The sequence below is a fragment of the Triticum urartu genome, unplaced genomic scaffold (assembly GCF_003073215.2).
Source record: "Triticum urartu cultivar G1812 unplaced genomic scaffold, Tu2.1 TuUngrouped_contig_3489, whole genome shotgun sequence".
In the NCBI taxonomy this organism is placed as follows: Eukaryota; Viridiplantae; Streptophyta; class Magnoliopsida; order Poales; family Poaceae; genus Triticum; species Triticum urartu.
Genome location: NW_024114028.1, coordinates 38,715 through 54,661, shown reverse-complemented (window position 1 = coordinate 54,661; position 15,947 = coordinate 38,715). Strand labels below are relative to the sequence as shown.

The 15,947-nt window shown below is 42.2% G+C and overlaps 1 pseudogene; it reads left to right on the top strand.

Annotated features, from left to right (window-relative positions):
* The first annotated feature begins 35 nt into the window (after positions 1 to 35).
* Positions 36 to 14,897, top strand: LOC125527290 (annotated as a pseudogene).
* Positions 14,898 to 15,947: the final 1,050 nt, after the last annotated feature.

Sequence of the window (15,947 nt, the reverse complement as noted above, 5' to 3'; positions counted from 1 at the left end):
TTCCCCCCCCACCCACGCCCCCCCCCCCCCCCCCAATGATTTTAGCCCAAGCTCCGCCACTGGCAAGGAGGATGGTGTGTGCTAGGGCGGAGAGAATAAAAAAGAAATGGGATGACTTGCTTGATGAGATCATCAACGACCACGCCAAGAACACGATGTTGGACCATGAAATCAAACAAGGCGGAGAGACAGATTTCATCGATGTGTTGCTCTCCATTCAATAAGAGTACAACCTCACGAGAGAAAACGTCAAGGCCGTGTTGGTGGTATGCATGTCATACTAAATAACCGCATATTTGGATACATATAAATCTATCTATCTATACCTCTATTTATCTATACCTCTATATCTATCTATCTATCTATCTATCTATCTATCTATCTATTTATCTATATCTATATCTATCTATCTATCTTCTATCTATCTATCTATACCTAGACTAATTAGGCACTTCCAAGAAATTCCCACGTTAATTAGATTTTACGAGCCGTTAATCTGGTGGGACCGATTTTACGAGCCGTTAATCTGGTGGGACCGAACTATTATGGTGTAGATCGATTCATAGAACAAAAAAACCTCCCTGTCTTTTTTTTACTATTCTAAAACTCTCAGCAGGCTGGTATGGTTTGAGTCGACTAATGTGCTGTTAGTTTAGATCTGATTGTAGCTGCTGCCACCACAAGTCGTTGCTAACCTTGCCATCTATTTTTCCTATATATAGTAAATTAGGCAACTATTCAAGTCTTCAAGATATATGAGTCTATCACAGTTGGACATACTTTGAAGATTTACAAAATAGATTTTAGGATATTAAACATCATTGGAATTAAGTTTCTTGATCTTCAATGTCACGTCACAACTAGCAGGAAAGGGTGTCGGCCTCCCGGGGCAATGGAGCATCAATAAAGGTTATACCACATATGAAAGAAGATCACTAGAGTTACAAGTTCATTCCTACATGTCAACATTGATCAGATATCTCTCATGTAAACACAGTGGGGGGTGTGGTGCGATCTGACCATCTGCCCATGTTGCCAGGTGCATGTTCTAGGAGAGGTTTCTCCTTTCTACTTGACCCAGCATGGCCAGGTTTATAGTTCAGTTTTTGTTTTAGCGTCTCCGGAGTCCAGAGTATAATATGGCCATCAGATATACGTTTCCAGAACAAAACTGGAATTGTCATTTGGACTAGAAAAAAAATCCTAATCAGATATGCGTCATTTGGACTATGATAATAATTCTAACCGTTGGTATGATCATATTTTATAAGCTATGGCCTTCTGTTGTCCATCAACAGTAGTGAATTACTGACATCTATGTTTGACGAAAGACACAAGAACAAAATCGTGGATACAGTGTTCGCACACGAACACGTCACCGTGTACCCTCGACGCCGGGGGTGATGCACCACAGCTCACGTCGAAGGAGACCCGTCCGGAAGCGCGGTACGCAAGACAATCCGGCGAGTGCTTTTGAGGACCCGAAACCCCACACGCCCGGGAGGGACCCCGTCAGGGCGCGCGGCGGCTATGGGTTGCCCTAGGTCGGCCTGACCGCCCCTAGGGCCTCGAGGTTCGCCGCCCTGCAATGAAGAAGAACGAACGAAGAACGAGGAAGAAGAAGAACTAGGGTTAAGGAGAAAAGATAAAAGATAAAAAGTGGTAGATGATTTTGTCGATTGTGTGTTGTTCAATCGGCCGTCACCTTTTATCTATATAAGAGGCAGATGGACTTCCCGTACAAGAAAAGGACTTTCCTAGCCGTCCAAATCATCAAAACCTAATAAAACACGGAGTATTCATGACCTCAGGCCCGGATGTCCGGCTCAAGGCCCGGATGATCCGGCCTAACCAAGTTTTCTGACAGCAGCTCATTAATCGGGCTGTAACTTTTGCATACGAACTCGGATTAAGATGATTTTTATATCAAAATCAACCGCCTCGACGATACACACAACTTTGCTGTTGAACACTTTTTGATCTGAGGCCATCTGGGGGGTGTTTCGGGCGTTTTCTAACATCTGCAGCAGAAAAAACTGTCCGGACGTCCGGACTTCTACCCGGACTGTCCGGCCTCCATCCGGATCATCCGGGACTGGACCCAGATCATCCGTCTTCAGCGCCAACCTTCTGGTGTCTTGATGCTCCAATTACCCGGATGATCTGGACGGGACGCTGGCCCGGATGATCCGGCCAAACATTGCTGCAGCACACGGTTTTGCCTGTAACTTTTGCATACGAACTCGGATGGGGACGATCTTTATATCAAAATCATCCGTTTCGACGAGACAAAGAACTTTGCAGTTGTAACTTTTTTCATCAGAGGCCATCTTGGTTAGGTTTCATGCCATTTTCTAATCTGGTGTCAATACGAGCATCTCTAAGATTGTCATAACTTTTCCATCCGAGCTCTGTTTTGGACCATCTATATATTTATTCCCATCGGCTTGAAGAGAGTCATCCAATGGTGACATGAAATCATGAATTTGACATCATCTCATTATAGCCTCAAGTTACTCTTTGCGATCATGCCATTTTTGAGCGTCAAGACATGCCCCCCTATTTTTCCACTAGTAGAAAAAGGGTCTGTTGTCCCGGTTTGTAAGGGCCTTTTGTCCCGGTTCCTGAACCGGGACTAAAGGGTCGGTACTAATGCCCTGTTCCTTTAGTCCCGGTTCAATCCAGAACCGGGACAGATGGGCCTCCACGTGGCCTGTGCGCGGAGCCCAGGCAGAAGGGCCTTTGGTCCCGGTTGGTGGCACCAACCGGGACCAATAGGCATCCACGCGTCAGCATTTCTGTGGCTGGGGTTTTTGTTTTTTTTTTGAAAGGGGGGGGGGTTGGGGGTTTTGGGGGGTTAATTTAGGTGTTTCATATATTGTGTTAGCTAGCTATAATTAATAGAGAGAAGTGTCCTCTCTTATGTCCGTGCTTGGTCGACGCTACGTACTATACATACATATAGAGAGGACTAGACACGCTAGCTAGATAGTAAGCAAACGAAGGAAACAGAAGATCGTCATGAACATATATGCATACAGAGAGAAGTGATATCGACCACCTCTCCTTCTCCGAGAGATTGGTCGAACAACAAGTTCTCGTATATCTATCCGACACTACCGGCTACATATATACAATAATTATCTCTTACAAATATAATCTCCTAACATACGGACTCATGGTCCACATAGTATTCTCCGTCTTCAGCGATCACGTGGTGAAGAAAGAATGCCGCCAATTCCTCTTGAATTGCTCGCATGCGAGCTGGTGCTAGGAGTTCATCCCGCTTCCGAAACATCTAATTTGAAGAGGGGGGTCAATATATATATATATATATATATATATATATATATATATATATATATATATATGTATATGAATGAATGAAACTCAACACAAATGATGGTAATAAAATAAAATTGTGAATGTTGTTATTTACGCACTTCATGTTGTTCGTCAGTGTAGCCCCGCTCACAGGTCGTGTGGCGGATGGACTCACAAATGTAGTATCCACAGAAATTATTCCCTTGTTCCTGCCACAACCACTTTACAAGAAATAGAGGTCAATCAAACTGATAAGCAAGAATGCCAAATGGTATTGATGAAACTAACGCTTGAATCAATAGGAGATGCGCGGAACATGCTACTATAGTACTTACTTTCGGGTGTCTAAATTGCAGCTTCTTCGGGAGTCCCGGAGCTTTTTTGATGAATTTTTCCAAACCCTGCCAGACAAAGAAAACAATTACTTGATATATCAGGAAATGAACAAAGTTGCTGATGTGGTGGATAATGATCGATTTAACTTACTTCTCGAGCATTTGAGTCATGTTCGCATAGTCCTGAGGATCTTTTCGTCTTGAGTCTAAGACGGTTAATAGTCCCTGCTCAAGCTTAATCTCTAGGAGAATATAGTGGAAACTGCACACGCATGCATAACTCATCAATTACATTACTATAATCTTGACTAATATATAAGGGAAACCAAATACGCACAAGACAGTAACACTCACTTGAAGTTGTAAGGAAAGAGTATTATATCTTTGTGTTCATTTATTTTGAATGATCGTAGCAAGTTGGCCTCGGTTTCTGTGGCATGATCTTTAACCTGAACTGCATCTATGAGATTTGTGTTAATGAACCCAATATCACCGATTTGTCTTTTCTTCAATTCGGCGATCTTCAATCTGCATAATGTAGTGAGGATAATTATAAATACATGCAATGAAAGAGTTGAGCTATATAGAGAGACTTAATGACAGAAGTAGTACTACTTACACACAGTAGCAGGTGGCCGTTGCTTTATCGAGGGCCAATTGATTGAAAACTGAAAGAATTCCTCAAATGGAACAGGCAACAGATCAATTCCAACGAGGTCATGCTCCTTTTTAACTCTCACATACAAAGTACTCCTCCCTCCAGACTCTCTACAAATTTTCAAGTACCAATCATGCAATCTTCGCATCATCGTTGATAGAGATCTTTCATCTTTGACGAGAGACTTCCCGTACTCGTATCTTTGTATCTGCACCTCCATGAAATCATAATGTACATTGTCGGGCAGGTAATCTCCAATATTGCTATAACAGGGCACCATCCTCGGATCATTAGCGACGATGTCGCTAGGCACCTTGAGCGGGGGGCACGATTGCTTCACTTGTTCGCCGAGCTGTGCAATTTTTTTCCCAGCTCGTCGTTCTTTCAGCCTTTGATCACTGACAGTACTTCCCGACCGCTCCGCTTCAACAAATTCCTTTCCAATAATGCGCTCATAGTTTCCTTTCGGCGGAGACTTGGGTAGTTTTGTCAGGGCAGCCAGAGTGCACTTCACTTTCACCGGATCTACCTTCTCCTCCGGAGGTGGATGTTTCTTTGCTTTCACCCCTTCAAAGAAGTTCCTCACTTCTTCTCGCGCGATCTCGGCATTCTCCTCCGGGGTCCTCTCGTATGGTAACTTCTCTGGAATCTTCAGAGAAGGACCGAATCTGTATGTCCTCCCGCCTCTGGCTGTACTGCTAGACGCCGGCAGAGCAGACGGAGCGGTTGTCTTCTTTACTTGTTTACGAGGCGGAGGAGAAGGACTACGACGCGCCGGAGCAGCCGGAGCGGCGGCAGGTCTCTTCCGCCCTTGCTGACGAGGCAGAGAAGGAGGAGGCTAGCTGCTCGGGCGCGCCGGCGCAGGCGGAGAAGGAGGCGGAGTGCCGCCACGCGCCGGAGAAGGAGCTGGCCGAGTGCCCTGATCGTCACTCACCGGAGGAGGAGGCGGTGGAGGAGGCGGAGTGCCCTGACTTGCCAGAGGAGGAGGAGGAGGCGGAGGCGTCCAGTTCGGAAGGTTGATGAGCTCCTTCCGCCATAGGCATGGAGTCTTCAGAGCAGAACCCAGCCTAGTCTCCCCTTCACCGGTAGGGTGGTCAAGCTGGAGGTCCTCAAATCCCTCCGTTATTTCATCCACCATCACCCTAACATATCCTTCTGCAATCGGCCGGCAGTGAAAAGTTGCGCCGGGTTCAGTAGGATAAATAGAGCCAATAGCCGCCTTGACCTTCAAATTCATCCATTGCGTCATAAGGTGGCAATTTTGAGACTCCGTGATAGCATCCACGGGATAGCTGGCAGGAGCCGTCAAGGCATGCTCCAGCTGAAGTAGCTCGTCTGGTTCCTCTTGATCTTCACCAGCTCCCCCCGTTGCAGCATCACCGTATTCAGGGGGCACATAGTTGTCATCGTACTCTTCTTCTTCGCCGTCTTCCATCATAACCCCTATTTCTCCGTGCCTCGTCCAAACATTATAGTGTGGCATGAAACCCTTGTAAAGCAGGTGGGAGTGAAGGATTTTCCGGTTAGAGTAAGACCTCGTATTCCCACATTCAGTGCATGGACAACACATAAAACCATTCTGCTTGTTTGCCTCAGCCGCATCGAGAAACTCATGCACGCCCTTAATGTACTCGCAGGTGTGTCTGTCACCGTACATCCATTGTCGGTTCATCTGCGTGCATTATATATAATTAAGTGTCCAAATTAATAGAAGTTCATCATCACATTAAAACCAAAGTGCATACATAGTTCTCATCTAACAACATATAGCTCTCCAGAGCATCTAATTAACTAAACCATACATTGAAACTATGTAAAACATTTCAATGCGAAAACAAATGCGATCATAATCGCAACCAAGGTAACAATTGATCCAACGGCATAATGATACCAAGCCTCGGTATGAATGGCATATTTTCTAATCTTTCTAATCTTCAAGCGCATTGCATCCATCTTGATCTTGTGATCATCGACGACATCCGCAACATGCAACTCCAATATCATCTTCTCCTCCTCAATTTTTTTTATTTTTTCCTTCAACAAATTGTTTTCTTCTTCAACTAAATTTAACCTCTCGACAATAGGGTCGGTTGGCATTTCTGATTCACATACATCCTACATAAATAAAATCTATGTCACGTTGGTCGGCATAATTTTCATAAACAATAAATGAACCAATAGTTATAAAGATAATATATATACCACATCCGAATCATAGACAGGACGAGGGCCGACGGGGGCGGATACCAAAACCATCGCACTATATAAGATGCAATAATAAAAGTAAGAACATAATACAAGTATCTATGTAAACATACAAGTAAGAATATTTTTCCTTTCAGAAAGAAGATAAGAACAAGAGGCTCACCACGGTGGTGCCGGCGATGAGCTCGGCGCGGGTGATCGACGGCGGTGAAGACGGGGACGGGGCGTGACGGACCGCTAAACCTAGACAAATATTGTGGAAAATGGAGCTTGGAGGTCGAGCTTGGAGAGGAGAAAGCTTAAGTAGTGTGGCTCGGGCATTCCATCGAACACCTTGTGTGCATAGGAGGTGAGCTAGAGCACCACCAAGCCCTCTCCTCCTCGGCCAGAAAAAAACAGAGCAGTGTGCTCTGCTATTACGCGAGGGGGTATATATAGGCACCTCATTGGTCCCGGTTGGTGGCATGAACTGGGACTAAAGGGGAGCCTTTGGTCCCGGTTCAAGCCACCAACCGAGACCAATGGTGGTGGGCCAGGAGCGAGGCCCATTGGTCCCGGTTCGTCCCACCAACCGAGACCAAAAGGTCCAGATGAACCGGGACCAATGGCCCACGTGGCCCGGCCAGCCCCCTGGGCTCACGAACCGGGACCAATGCCCCCATTGGTCCCGGTTCTGCACTGAACCAGGACTAATGGGCTGACCCGGCCTGGACCAAAGCCCTGTTTTCTACTAGTGTTCGGCAAAGGTAGCGTGCCGAAAAATAACTTGTACCATGTTGGTTCTAAGGACGATGTCAACACTCCATCGGCCACTTTGCATGTGCTTAGGGCGATAAATATATATCGGCCATTATTTGTTTGAATCCTTGATGCAAACTTGGGTGAATCCTTTTCAACTTCATTAAGAATCCAATGATAAAGTTCCATAGATATGTATCTCAAGGTCGTTCTCTGAACCATATTGTTCACCCTTTTGCTAGAATTTTGTAGATAATCAACAATAAACTTTCTCAAATCCTTACTTTCGCCTGCATAAAAAATTCATTAGTGGCCGAAGCGGTGGACTTCAGTTCGGCCTTACCTCTGGTGACGAGACTATGCATCGGTTATTGATAGAAATGCAATACACCATGATTAACATAGTAGCCGGATGCTTTCTGTGCCAACTCTCTTGAATTGTCATGTCTAGAAATATGAACAATTTTAAAGCAACCCAAGGTAAATTCTGCATCTAGACATACCTCAAGATAAACTATAAGTGATTTGTCAAAACATTGATAACTCTTGGATATTTGTTATACTACTTGTAACGAATCACCGAAAGCCTCAATATGTATATCACCTATGGCAACCAAAAGCTCCAAACCGAATAAAATTTCATATTCGGCTTTGATTATTGTGCAAAAATATTTTAAGCAGCATGAGGCTTCACAAAATAGCACCATATGGAGATATATAAACAACACTTACACCGTGGCCATTGTTATGAAATTAAACATCGAAAATAATCTCTATAGTATTAGAAAGACAATGGTAATATCATAACATGTACCTTGTCTCGGTCTCCAATTGTACTAAGGACGATGTTAGAATTCCACACCGGCCATGATTAGATAGTTTCTTAGGACGATAGTTAAGTATCGGCCATTACCATGAGATCCAAGTAGAACTCATCCACTAAAGCATGTATAGCCGAAATAAACAAATAAAATGGCAATAAAATATTTCGGCCCCTTTGTATTAGCAACAAAAATGTAACTAACCAAATGTATAGTGATTTGGTAATACCCTCTCATGATATAGAAAATTATGTTGCATTCATGGATCAAAATGAATCCATGGAGGGTAATTGATCATACCTAGGGATGAATTCCATGGCAACGGCATCAATGACATGGTTGAAGAAAATGGATGATGTGCTAACCGAAGATTTTGATGTTGTGATACACACCTTCGGCTTAATTGTTTGTTGCTTCCATCCTCCTCTTTCTTCACTTTTATTATACTTGTTGCAATAGAAGCATGCAAATCATGTTTGTTATGATTGGTCCTCTTGGGAACCCATGCCATATTCTTCTGTCTCAGCTCTTGTGCACTAAGATTTTGTAATTTCTTCTTTTGCCAATATGATAAGCCGAGTGGGCATGTCGGCTGTGATTTTGTTTCAACCAATGGCAACTTGTTTTGGGCCTTGTGCACCCTCAACCTCTTTTCTTTAGATTTGACACTCTGATTTTTATCAATTGATTGCTTCACTTCTTTACCTTTTGTAGACAATGTCAACACTTTAATTGGCTCTTTGTTATTTGAGATCAAATCTAAATTAGCACACTTACGACCATCTCTTTTCACGCGGTAAACTTGCTTTACCACCTCTTTCTTCTTCCTTGAGCTCTGGACCGAATCCTTATGATTGAAACGGTCTTTGACACGTGATTGTTCAAATGTTGATCTTCTTGGAGCTGCATAGTATTGGTGAGATGGTCTAAAATACGATGGAGAATGTGCCCTTGTATCATACATGTCCCATGATGAATATGGATCTATATGAACATAGGGGGGCATCCACGGCATTGGCATTGGCGGCCAAAAATAAGGATATGAATATGTTGCATTAAAATTATCACTTTGCCAATACCGATCCTCATATTTACGCCTTGGGGGTGATCTTGGTTTCTTTGCATGATTTGGCCGATAAGCATTCTTCTCTTCACTCTTCTTTTGATATTTATCCAATAGTTCAGTGAAGGTGATTTTTTATCTCTTACGCTTGCGCTTATTTCGGCCTTTGTTTTCTTTTGGTTTGCTTTCATTGATCATTGGATTTGCTTGTCGCCCCCCAGTCCTTGGCGTCTCCATTGTAGCTTTGATGGAATTCTTTCCCTCAAGATTATGTTCATTATGCTCTTCAACAACTTCTTTACTTGAAAGCTCGATCCCATCACCTGTAGTTTTTACCTTCTCTTTAAATGGATCGGCTTGAAGTAGCCGATGCAAAAACTTTCTGCCATCGGGACCAATCGGAATAGACTGGTCATCTCTTGGTGTCTCAACAAATTTCAATCGTCCTTTATCAATGGCCGATTTAACTATTTGACGAAACATATTGTAATCCTCAAAATTATGTTTGAACGAATGATGCAACCTATAATACATTCGTCCTTGAATTGATGGCTTGACATGGTGATCAAGAATTGTTATGTAATTATTTTTCAGCAACAAATCAAATATTTGATCACACATGCTTGAATTGAAGGCAAAACTTCTATTTTCTAGCCGATCTTGCTGTGAGAACGGCTTTGGAGTTAAGCAAACGAATGATTCAGATTTTGTATCACCCCATTCGGCTATGAATTTTATTATGAAGATTTTTCTAATGTAATTACCCTTCTTCATGACCAAATCTGAAAACAGGTAAATTAATTGCTAGACATACCTCTTCAAATATGTTGGGAGAGCGTGATGGTGGTGTGACTTGAAGAATATCTTGCTCCGCCTTCGGATAGCTCCCCAACGCCATGTCATCATCTTTCTCTTGATTTCGTGCATCATTAGTTCGAAGAACTTCGTCCACCAAGCTTTCTTCGACCACTTGTTCTTGTTCTTGAAGCTCATCAATTTTTATGGCACGAAACTCATAGGGCAGGAAGTAGGTTCCATTAACTTCAGAAAAATCAAGCACCGCTGTTTTCCTATGCTTGCCATGCCCTTTCTCAATAATGCTTGCTTCTTTGGATTTGATGGACTCAGAATATATACTACTTGGTTCGGCTTTTTCAATAACTGGATTTTCTTTGTTACCCGAATCAATATCTTTATCTTTTTGAATTTGCAAGGCTTCTCGCTCTTGTCTAATTTTAGCCCACATCTCAGCTTGGCGAGCTTTGAACCTTTTCATCTCAATTTCCATCCACTCCTCATGAGATTGCCCCCCAATACTTTCAGACTTTTCCGGCAATGAGGTGCCGAAACTTTGCAACTGTTTAGGGGTAGACTAGATGGTACAACACTGGGCGACTGCATCATTTGCACAACTCTAGCTTTTACTGCAGCAAAATCATGAGGCTTCCCGCCTTCTATTAGTTCCCGTCGAATGGAGTTGCACAAATCCCAAGAGAATGTAAGATTGTTCTCAACCACCCAGTCTGGATATGGTTGCCCCCCGATGCTTTTAGACTCTTTCGGCAATGAGATGTTGCCGAAATTCTGTAATTGTGTAGGGGGTACATGATATGCCATGGTAGTAGGTGAAGGCATTTGTGCTCCTGCAGAAGTTTCACTTATTCGTCCATGACCATGAAGGTGCGGAGCCGAATTATGGACATCAACAGTTGCGTATGGTGCCAAACAATTAGTAGCATTAAGTGTAGCATATGATGTTTGAGGGTAATTGGCCAAATAACTAGTAGTAACATGGCCAATTCCCTTATCCACCGGCAAGTTTGGATTAACATACTGCAAGTTATTTGCTGATGAATAAGAACTTGAAACACTTTGCTGCATACCATTGGAAGTTCCTACATAGGGTGTCTCAACTTGATTAACCGAACTCCTCATGTTATTCATCGGCATATAAATTTGTGGGGTTGCCGATGCATGGGAGTTGGGATACATATGTTGTATGTACTAGTATCATAAGAAGTTGAAACATGTAAATTACTTTGAATCGGCCTATGCACGTAATTAGATGCATTATTAAAAAAACTAGGGCTGGCCGATACAGTATAATCATTGAACGATCTAGTAACACCATATGAATTATTTGCATCTACAGTAGGAAATTGGGTATTCATATTACCTTTGTAGATTGCAAACCCTAGATGACGATCTCTTCGTAGCAAGAACGGGCTGGAGACCGTTCAAAGCTTGATTCCCAGCGGAGTCGCCAAAAAGTGTGTTCGCACACGAACACGTCACCGTGTACCCTCGACGCCGGGGGTGATGCACCGCAGCTCACGTCGAAGGAGACCCGTCCGAAAACGCGGTACGCAAGACAATCCGGCGAGTGCTTTTGAGGACCTGAGACCCCACACGCCCGGGAGGGACCCCGTCAGGGCGCGCGGCGGCTATGGGTTGCCCGAGGTCGGCCTGACCGCCCCTAGGGCCTCGAGGTTTTCCGCCCTGCAATGAAGAAGAACGAACGAAGAACGAGGAAGAAGAAGAACTAGGGTTAAGAAGAAAAGATAAAAGATAAAAAATGGTAGATGATTTTGTCGATTGTGTGTTGTTCAATCGGCCGTCACCTTTTATCTATATAAGAGGCGGATGGACTTCCCGTACAAGAAAAGGACTTTCCTAGCCGTCCAAATCATCAAAACCTAATAAAACACGGAGTATTCACGACCTCCGGCCCGGATGTCCGGCTCAAGGCCCGGATGATCCGGCCTAACCAAGTTTTCTGACATTAGCTCATTAATCAGATTGTAACTTTTGCATACGAACTTGGATTAAGATGATTTTTATATTAAAATTAACCGCCTCGACGAGACGCACAACTTTGCTGTTCAACACTTTTTGATCTGAGGCCATCTGGAGGGTGTTTCGGGCCGTTTTCTAACATCTGCAGCAGAAAAAACTGTCCGGACGTCCGGACTTCTACCCGGACTGTCCGGCCTCCATCCGGATCATCCGGGACTGGACCCAGATCATCCGGCTTCAGCGCCAACCTTCTGGTGTCTTGATGCTCCAATTACCCAGATGATCCGGACGCGGGCCCGGATGATCCGGCCAAACATTGCTGCAGCGCACTGTTTTGCCTGTAACTTTTGCATGCGAACTCGGATGGGGACGATCTTTATATCAAAATCATCCGTTTCGACGAGACGAAGAACTTTGCAGTTGTAACTTTTTCCATCAGAGGACATCTTGGTTAGGTTTCATGCCATTTTCTAATCTGGTGTCAATACGAGCATCTCTAAGATTGTCATAACTTTTGCATCCGAGCTCCGTTTTGGACCATCTATATATTTATTCCCATCGGCTTGAAGAGAGTCATCCAATGGTGACATGAAATCATGAATTTGACATCATCTCATTATAGTCTCAAGTTACTATTTGCGATCATGCCATTTTTGAGCGTCAACATACAGTAGCATGTGCTGCATGTGGCCCTTTGTTAAGTTAGAGGCATGCTTTAGCTTAGAATTTTTTTTCAGCGTAGTTGATCGTCTTATCTCATATTTTCAGTTTTTCTACAACGTCTTAAGTTGAAGAATTTTTTATGCAAAGAGAGGTATACTTGTACATCGGGAAACCTTTCCGAGGTTACTGTATCATTCTCTTCTAATCTTATAAGGATTAGTTCTTCCCGACAATGTTAGTCGTATCTGTTTCTAGGCTATCTTCTAATATGATTGTCGTGGTACCTCCTTTTTTCTGCAAATTATCTTACTACCCCTCAATCAAAATGTCAAAATTAAAGGCCTAGACACTAAGTACTAAGCATTAATTATCTTTTTCATTCTCCATAATTAGTCCAAAAATACTACTACCTCCGTTCCTCAACATATGTCTTTTTAAAGATTCCACTACGGGCTACATATGGAGTAAAATGAGTGAACCTACACTCTAAAAAATGTCTATATACATCGGTATGTAGTTCGCAGTGGGATCTCTAAAAGGACTTATATTTAGGAACGGAGGAAATAATTATCTTGCTTGGCAGGAATCATCAACATTGCACCGCCAACCTAGAAAAGCAGCATCCAGTCAATAGAATTTTTTGCTTTAACAACTTCCAGAGGAGTTCCCTGTTGGTACGCTTTTATATATGTCTACTTTAGACTATTATTATTTCTTTCAATTACAAAGCAAGATGGCATTTTTGCTTACTCACACATATTTGGTACCTCCAAGATTTTTTGTTTCTTCCTCTAATAAGAAATTACATTCCTTTGGGTGCATGGGTTCATTTTAAGAAGAACAGTTTTTTTACTAAAATTGCTATTACATTTTAGTTCATTATAGATGTCTTTCAAAAAAAAAAAATCTTGCAAACCACTTGATCTGTGAGCTTCGAGAAATGGGTTAAGGGAAGAGATCTGATGAGTGTGGACAATTGCCTAAAAAATTTGTGTAGCTTTTTATTCTGTACTAAAGCTTTTGATAATTGAATTCAATTTTAGTTTTTCTTTTCAGTTTTATGATCCTGATTTGTTTTCATAGTTACAACTTTAAGACCAATGTACATATGAGCAAATTTATATCGATGAGAACACATAAATGCTATCTTTCAACAATTCCACCTGGATAAAATAGAACAAGTATGCAGGAAGAAATCATGTGTTTTCCAACATATGCTGGACTCATGTTTTTTAATCGTTTGGCAAAACGGCAGGATTATATACACCATACTTATCTCTCTAGCATTCAATAATTATGCACCAAATTAAAGAAAGTAAAAAGCAGTTTTGTTTATTCATTTTATTTGTAATATTATGTGTTCCCCCAATTATATTTATATTTCCAATATACTTGGAGAGTTAACAAATAGAGGAACTGATTGGGAATGTTACATGAATGTACCGTTACTAAAAGAAACTACCGTCTTTTAAATAGTACACTTTCAAGAGCTTAATACAAAGTCTCTGAATTTGCAATTAATTCCATTTCACTATGTATAACTAATGTTTCCGCAATTCCATGGAGCTATTGTCAAAATGACTAGCCCGTGCGGATGCACGGGTTGTCGACTAGTTAAACATAACTGATATACTGACATGTAAAAATGGTGGTCTCTATTTTTGCAGGACATGTTCATAGGTGGAACGGACACATCATTCATAGTGCTGGATTGTGCAATGGCTGAGTTAATCCAAAATCCAGAGGTGATGACCAAGCTCCAAGCTGAGGTGAGGAGCGTAGCAGAGGGGAAGGAAATGGTTATAGAAGAGGATCTGAGTGGCATGATCTACCTCAAGGGTGTTATCAAAGAGACGCTCCGGCTACACAGTCCCGTGCCGCTCTTCGTGCCCCACCTCTCCACGGCTGACTGCGACGTAGAGGGATACACCATACCATCTGGTACCCGTGTGATCATCAATGGATGGGCTCTAGCAAGGGACCCTGCCTACTGGGAGAGCGCAGAGAAGTTCATGCCCGTGCGCTTCATGGAAAATGTTGGAAGCACCATGATTCCTGACTACATGGGAAACAATTTTCATTATTTGCTTTTTGGTACTGGACGAAGGGTGTGCCCAGGTATGAACTTTGGAATGGCCACTGTTGAGATAATGTTGGCAAATCTCATGTTCCACTTCAACTGGGATCTACCTGCAGGGACAGTAAAAATCAATATGACGGAGTCCTTCGGCGTCACAGTGGGTCGCAAGGAAAATCTCATTCTTGTCCCAGCACTTGCGCAAAAACAAGTTTAAACGGGATCATGCTATATAAGACTACAGTGTATGTTGGATGTATGCTTGATTACCTACTTTTCAGATTGCAATCACTGTTGTTGTATGCATAGATATTGTGCCTTTGTTGTAAGCATTAACGTATGGGTTTCACAGTGCACTATGATATATTGAAATAATGGGTACGGTGTCGGAAAAGGCCGAGGGGAAAAATTGTTTACACGATCCCATCGCTGGCATGCAATTGTCGCTGAGATGGACCTGGAGCTGCTTGTTGTTGCACTAATAGCAATCTATCCAAGTTCCCAGCAGCGCTGAGCTGTTTTACATTTTTTGAGTGGCTTGCAGGGTACAGTTTTGATTTTTGGAGTTGTAAGTATTTCATGTAATGAGAGCCAAAAAAGACCAAAAACATATTGCTATTTTTTACTTTATTCTTTCCCGAAAATTATAATATGAAATAAAATTAAGATTAGGAGTCTAGAACATTGACGATTGGATCAATAGTTTCTATTTGCTATATTGTGCACATCTCAGAAGAATACTATGTAAGTTGCCTGAAATTTATTAGGTAAGTCAATTTTTTAACCGTTGATTTTTTTTGTCAAGATTTGGGCTGTTTTTTTTTTCTTTTGTCAATTTTCATGGCTTCCAGGGCTGAAGGTTTCTCTATTGGCCTTGAAGCCCGTTACTCATTCCCTATTTCTTCTATTTGTATTAGTTTTTCTTTTGTTTATGTTTTCTTTTCCATTCGGTTTTCTTCTTCTATGTTGGTATTTTTTGGATGTTGGGTGAGTGTGAACATATACACTCAAGTACAATACAATATGTGTGTAAATTATACTAGAGTGTAAAAATGCAATATTATATGCTTATTCTTTGCATCTATACCAATATAAAAAGACCCAAATGGGCAGATCCAACTAATCTCAGCCATCGAACTAAGTTAATCCAATGACCTAGACTGCTCCAATGGCGAGTATTAAACATGTTTAACGTGCAATTAATATCATACCAAATATTGCACTAATCACAGAATTAACACACAAATAATAGCATACCTAAAATCCG